Below are 7571 nucleotides of genomic sequence, written 5' to 3'. Positions count from 1 at the left end.
AAATATTTGTCCTGGTTTACTTTTTTATTAAATATATTTTGAGAAATATCAATGAATGACTGTACCACCTCAAACCCAAAATGGTCATGGTTCCTTTTTTGCAGCAAAGAAATAGAAAAGATTTGCTGGCTGGGCTTGATGATGAATTAAAGAGGACATGGGACTCATAATTCTGCCTAAGAGAAACAAGGAACCACCTTCACTTATCTGAGAAAGCACAGAGAGGTTCAGTGAAAGACCTAAAGAGTCTAAAGATAAATTTCAACATTAGTCAAACCCAAGAAATACCAATAAATACCTCGGGTATTCAAACTTATACCTTAGAACAAATGGTCAATTGTGTGATGTGTGAACAGGCATGGGAATGGTCTGCTCTGAGAGTTGTTACTGACTCACCACTGATGGTTATGTTCGGTTGGCCAAAAAGTTCATTCTGGCTTTTCTGTAACATCTTATGGAAAACACTTGAACAAACTTTTTGCCCAGACCGGCGTATCACTTTCAGCCCTTACTAAAGGATAAATGCTATGAAATAGTAGAAGTTGTAGTAATAGTACCTCCCTGTTTCAGCCTAAGCAATATGATAGAATAGTAAAAAGTAACACTTTCTTTGGCAAGCATCCCCGTCCACCTGGTCAGGGCAATTCATACTGAAGGAAAACAAACAATAGAAAACTGTGGCGGATTCATTTCGATGTTTGGCAAAACTAATACAATATTGTAAAGTTTAAAAATAAAATTTAAAAATTTTAAATAAATAAATAAAAACAAACAAAAAAGAAAACATGGAATAGTGTCATTAAATTCATGGGGTGGCTGTGAATAAAAGGCCCCCTTTTGTTTTCCTCTAAACCTCCTACTATACTAATAAAATCAACAGAAGCACTTCTCTCTAGAGATGTCAAGTAAGAGAGCAGACACAGGAGGGGGAAGTATTGCGTCATAATGTGGGCTAGTCTTCCTCTTTCCTATCGAGGACCATTTTGTCAGATCATTGCTATGCTTCTTTCCATCTTTGTTTTTATAATGGTATTCTGAGTACCAATCATATTCTTTTCCTTTTAATCCATTTAGAACTGTAAGACAGGACAAGAGTGCTTTCAAAGTATAATTACATTTACTGTTGATTTAGATGGATGCCAGCAACTCAGTCTTTAATTTGAGATGTATTGTTCACATAGCTATTCCCTTTTCCATATTAACACGGTCTGTCCTAGTTTTTAAATAGGGCATTCTTCTGTCCCAGTGAATTTATAACTGTATTCCAGTGAGATTTCAAGTTTTCCAGTACAAGTACTTGTCAAAACACTGCAGCTCATCACTTTAATAGTCCTCTTACATGAAACTGCCTGAGCATAAATGGGAAGGAAGTTTCCCTGGGTAAAAATGATAGATTTAATCCAAATCCATTAAAAATTCTCCCTAGCTCCATTCTCAGTCGATGCCTTTTGGTTTAAAGGGTGCAAGATGAAAATGTTGTAAGTCAACCTTCCGGTTAAAAAGTACTTTTAGGATCTGCTGCTTAGAAACAAACTTTTTTCTAGGATTTTCTTGTTTCAAAGAGTTTGATTAGGTGCTCACCTTTTCTGCCAATTTAAAAATGTATAAACCTTAATTAGGTTGAATTGGTTAACAGTGCTTTTCAGGTCTACTACATCCTTCTACTTTTCTATCTATTCATTCTATTAATTTTTGAGAGCTTGATACTAAAACTCCAACCAAAAATATTCATCTACTTAAAAATAACTGTAATACATAGTAGAACTATATGTAACTTTGTTCTGTATTTTCCAAATCTTCTGTAAATGTGTTATCATACTTTCATAATTTAAAAACTAAAAAAGAAAGAATATTCAAAGATTATAGAAGTGGCTTCATAAATTAATGATAAACATCTTACACAGTTACTTAAAAATAATTGAGAATGGAAGTTGGTCTAAGTTACAGGTATTCAAAGAGGGGAGTATATGACCATGTTCAAGTTCCAGTGAGACTGGACAGCTTGGGCAAAGAGTGAAAGAAGGCCTGTCATGTTGCTCCTTCAAATCCATCTCTGTGCCTATTTTCGGGGCCACAAAACAGTAAAGAAAAACCTATCAATTCTAGAGTGAAATTCTGTAAAACTTCAGTGTAGGCCACCATGCCCCAACAAAGGCAGATGATATTGAGCAAATCAAACATCTGCTTTTGGGGGATTTAGAGGAAGCAGGTTCAAATTCAGACAGACAGAATAACCCGATTTGAAAATACTTGCCCTGAAACCCACTCTCCTTTGACAGATACAGTAGATCAGATATCACCTGACTCAGCACTGCCTCTATCTCTTGTCTGAATGGTGTTTAATTTTGAAATTCTGCAGTATTATCAATCCAGTGATATTTATTTTAAACTTCAATGAAGCAAAAAACAAACAAAAACTGATCGCATATAAATTAAAATCCTCCATTAATCTGGCACCATCACCAGATCAGGAAACACGTTGTTGTGTTAGGAGGTGTATTTTCATACCACAGGATGGTTTTTCTGATTGGAAAACTTTGAGTTGAATTCAGCCTTGCAAATATGGACAGTCCCAAGTCTGATTTTACATTCTGCTTAAACAGTACTGAATCCTGTTTTGTCCAGGTATATTTGTCCAGGTTCTGAGCAAGTGCATTGGTTACAATATTATGGACAGTTCACTAATGTATTATATGGTATTGTACACCATTTATGTTTTTTATAATTTCTTGTTTATCATTTCTGCATTCGGGTTGTTTCACATTTTTAAGCTTTTCAGAGGTGTGCAATCTCAGTTTTTGTAATGTGTTGAGACGCCCCCTTCCTCTTTGACATTCAAGGCAGTAACCCTGAGTTAACTGAAGATGCCTTCAACTGAAATTCCATTTAAGAACACTCTATAAGTACAGCTTAGCAAGGAATATATGTTCCCTGGCCTTTTACATAGAACCACCTTAGAAATAAATGCAGCTATAAATCTTGCCAGCATATTTCTTTCTGCCTAAGTGCTCTGTGAAGTACCCCCGTTTCTCTCATCAGGGTTTGGTCTCGGCATCCTCAAAAACCAATTAATATCTTCCCTCCCCATTCTGTAACTTTGGTTGGACTTGAATGGAATGAAAAGTCCACATGCCTAGGATGTCTACTAGTTCATGACATCAAAGGAACATATACGTCATTTCCCCGAGTCCTGAAAACTATGTCAACTTTTACATTGAAATCTGGCACCACACCGTCTGGCCAGAGTCTGTGAAACAGAAGAGTGTTTTTAAGTTGGGTCAGTCAGAAAAGTGTTTGTCGAGCACCGGTCCCCTGAGTCAGCCCTAAACTGACTAGGAATGGGGGAGAGAAGCAGACAGTACCCTCAGGGACCTCAGATCTAACAGAGGACTCGCAGGTAAGCAATTTCAATTCAGGTGACAGGGGATCTTAGAAGAAGTAGCAGGAGGGAGTGTGGAGAGCATCACCCAGAGGGGTTTGTTTGAGCTGCTCTTAGATGAAGGCCTCCAGGCAGCCATAAAGAAAAGGCTGGAGGCAGGAAACAAGGAAGCACAAACAAGCTGAGATACAAAGAACGTGCTGGGTCATGGGGTGGGATCACAGTTCTGCGAGACTGCGCTACTACTGTGTACTGAGGCAGAGGGTTTTGAGGATGACAGAAGCTGTGTAGAGAGGGACTGAAACTTGCTCATCTCTGTGCTGTGAATACGGTGCCTGCAAACACTGAGGCCTCAGAAAATGTCTGTGGCATGAATGGAGTGTAATGTATCACATATCAAAGGCTCCCAGCCTCACCCAGGATGCAGTAGGCAACAGTAAATACCTACCAAGTAGGGCTTCCCTTGTAGCTCAGCTGATAAAGAATCTACCTGCAATGCAGGAGACCCCAGTTCAATTCCTGGGTCAGGAAGATCCCCTGGAGAAGGGGCACTCCAGTTTTCTTAGGCTTCCCTGGTGGCTCGGATGGTAAAGAATCTGCCTGCATTGCAGGAGACCTGGGTTCAATCTCTGGGCTGGGAAGATCCCCTGGAGGAGGGCATGGCAACGCTTATTCTTGCCTAGAGAATCCCCATGGACAGAGGAGCCTGGCAGGCTACAGTCCATAGGGTCGCAAAGAGTCAGACACAACTGAGAACAGCATAGAGGAGTTATTAACAATAAGAAAGCACCAAGTCTACAGCTTCAGCAAGCAGAGGCGTAGTCTTCCAGATAAAATTTCTAAAGTCACAAGAGGCAGTATTTGACCCTGTTGTCACAGGTCTCAAAACACTGTTTTTATTGATAACCCTTAAAACTGATGGTCAGCGCTATTCCTGCACTTGCATAAATACCATTCCTACTGATGAGCTACCCTGTGGATGAAACCAGCCAAGTTTTATGCCCATTTGTTTCCTTGTATGGACTGCGGAGACCAGTTTTCATTTGAAGGGAACATCAACTTCAAAATAAATTTATATTTTAAAAATAATAATAAAAATAAAATAAACAAAAAACAGAAAACAAAGTTATCTTTGGAAATGAATCCTAAGTGCTTGAGTTAAATGGTTATAGCTTCTCATTTGGTAAAAACAGAAACATGATCAATGTAATTTTTTTTTCTTCTAAATATTCAGTGCATTTTCTCAGAGACTGGCATTCAGGACAGAGTTTGTGTTTTAGACCCCCGTTTAATTTGCATTTGAAAAGAAAACAGCATGTCCTAAACCAAGGTCAGTTAAACTCTACAATCTTTCTTCCTTCCAATTACTGTGAATGAGCATCTTCTCAGGACACAAGCAATGGTGACTCTGGTTTCTGCTACTAAAGACATGTCTCAGCTCCGCAGATGTTCTTTTTTTTTTTTTTTTTGGCTGTACAATGGAATTCGGATGCATTTTAAATTAACTTTCTCTAGGAATCAAAGGTAATCATTATTTCTTTTTATGATCCACATGAATATTATCATTGTCTTTTTTTTTCTTTTCAAATATAAGATTATTTTTCAGTTCCTTTTATATCTCTGTCCTCTTTCAGAGTAACCTCTGGAGACCCCAGCTTGTTCAAAGAGGATTGAGAAGATCACTCCAAAGCCTCTTCTTGTTGAGCTGATCCAAGCATTTAGAGGACATAACAGGAGTCAGCCATCCCATTCTCTGTAAGTTGTGGTCCTGATATCACTTATGACCTTGTGTGTGCTGTTTCTTTTCTCTGGCTAAGAATAAGGAAACCTGCAGCAGGGTCCTAACCATGGCGCTGATACTCTGAGCGGCATAAGCTTCACCACCTCATGGACCTCTGTGACCTTGAATAAGTCATGTCCTGTATCACCTTTAGGCTCCTCTTCTGTGAAACAGGAGGAAGCTTTCCTTGCTGAGACACTATGGAGATGACATGGAACCACGTACACGAAAACCTTCCTTTATGAACGGCTGTGCATATATAGGGCAGCATTGTTGGTCTGTGATCATCTCTCTGTGTCACTGTAATTGGCTTTTCTTTCCCTTCTTCTTTCATGGTTACATTTTTATTTTATTTTATTTTTTTTGTCTACTGTGAACCATCAGAGTTGGAAGGAATGACATCTGGATTGCTATGAAGTCAGGAACCTTTTCTCTAAGTACCATAAGCTCTGTTTTTGAGATGGGTCACGGTGGTCTCTGATGGGTTATTAATAGTCTTTGGGCTAGGTAAAATTGACACAGAAGGTGATCAGTCACTCAGCAAGACTGCTGTGGGACAGCTAGGCTCATACCACCTGATATAAGAACCACTCCCTGTGATTAACTCTGACAGGTCACTCCAGGCCAACTGGCAAGCTGAAGTGCATTTTAAGTACAAATAGTACTTCTGGGTATGTCTTGAGTGATAGACTAATGGCTGAGTGGAACAGAATCACTCAGTCTTCACTTGTGAAACACATCTGATTTCCTTTCTAGGCCGAGATATTACAACAACATCAATTAATAAGATCTCTAGGATCTCCATTGATACTTTGGTATTTATCAAGCTTACATCAAATACAAGACTGACCCAAAGGGCCAGGCTCATTCATCTCATTATCAAAGGGCCTAGAATTGTGCTTCAAAGCAATAACAATAATATCCATTCTGATGGTTGTTATAACTGCACCATATTATGCCTATAGACTTACAAAGTGCTCAGCCATCCAGTGAGACAGGTCTTACTGTCCCCACTTAACATGGGGAGCCTCAAATGAGGAAACTGAGGCTCAGAACCATAAAGCAATTTCAAGTGACTCACACACCACGAATACGTGCCTGAACTTGGCTTTCATGGCCAGAATTCTTTCTCATAAACTTCTCTAAAATTGAGTGGAGTAGGACAGAATGTTTCAGTCTACCATAGTCTATCACATGAGCATTTATTGTTCTCATTAGTTGATTCTAGGAGTCTTCAACTTCCTGAAGATGAGAGAGGCCCTTCAGGGAAGAAATCATAAGCTGTTTCCAGGGCCATTTTAGAATAAGATGTGTTTTGGTTTGTTTTTTTCCTTAATGGTACTTTGAATGATAAGGCTTCTTGATGTCATGTCTCCTACTATTGAATTCTTCTGGTGGTCTGAAAAAAGTTAAAGACTATTGTTTCTGCCTCAAAGAACATGGCCTTCTGGAGTTAGAAATGTCTAACTCTTAAGAATGCATCAAACTCCACAGAATAACATACTTGGGCAGGGCGCAGTCTGTTCAGAGTAAAAATCACAGGTCATGCATTTTGATGACTATAAGCAGACTCTACCTCTGCATCAGGTGATCGAATTTGGCATGGGAACCTAAGTGAAGGAAATTAAACTCGGAAAAGGATTTGCTAGCATTAAAAAATGGCACTTTCCTGGCTTACAAAGGTGTAGAGCTAATTCCCTCCCCAGCTTCATCACCTGCTCCTTCTCTCTTTTGCTTCTGCCACCGCAAAGCTCTACAAAGAAGTGGGCCACCAGGGTCATTACTGTCCGTGTTAGCTGAAAATCTGATTAAGCTGGCTTCCTAGGGTTAGCATGAGAAATGTTAGATTTTCATGCTCAGAGCTTAATTCTTCTTTCCCTCGATTCTGTCATGTTTGCAAACTTCATTTGCATTTTAATTTCCCGTGGTTTGCCAAAGTCCAGACTGAGACTTGAGCTGTTGTTTCTGTTCAGGTGAAAAGTCCGACCACAGTGGAGCATCTGCAGTGGCAGTCAGGCAACTGGCCAAGGCAAGTATTTGCTGCCTACTTCTGAGGGTCCCCAGGGAGCTTCGCCACCCAGCCCGCCAATGCACTTAATGAGTAGAGGAGACTCTGTCCAGTTTCCAGAACCATCTTGGTCCAGGGTGGTCCTTACTACATACTAACCAGTCCTTTCAGCATTCCCAAATAAGGGGAAATTATCGTAAATGGGAGTTGGGATCTTGGTCTACTAGGATCATATCATGGGGCTTTATTTAGGGGAGACATTAGTGCCATTAAGTAGGAAAGATCCCTACCGTGAGTTACTGTTATCAATTACCAAGGAAGGCAGTCTCCTCCTGGGGGCTGGATGCTCTGCCTTCTGTGTTCTAGAAGCAAGGATGGTAGTATCAGTGGGGCATCATCCCTGC

General features: G+C 39.9%; 1 protein-coding gene across 1 annotated transcript in view; it reads left to right on the top strand.

Annotated features, from left to right (window-relative positions):
• The window catches only part of GRM7 (glutamate receptor, metabotropic 7), a 942809-nt gene that overhangs the window by 895737 nt on the left and 39501 nt on the right, over positions 1-7571 (top strand). The gene's annotated exons all lie outside the window — the stretch shown is intronic.

Source organism: Bison bison, unplaced genomic scaffold (assembly GCF_000754665.1).
Source record: "Bison bison bison isolate TAMUID 2011002044 unplaced genomic scaffold, Bison_UMD1.0 scf7180017864492, whole genome shotgun sequence".
Taxonomy (NCBI): Eukaryota; Metazoa; Chordata; class Mammalia; order Artiodactyla; family Bovidae; genus Bison; species Bison bison.
The sequence above is the reverse complement of the archived record's forward strand: the minus strand, read 5'-3'. Positions and strand labels throughout refer to the sequence as shown.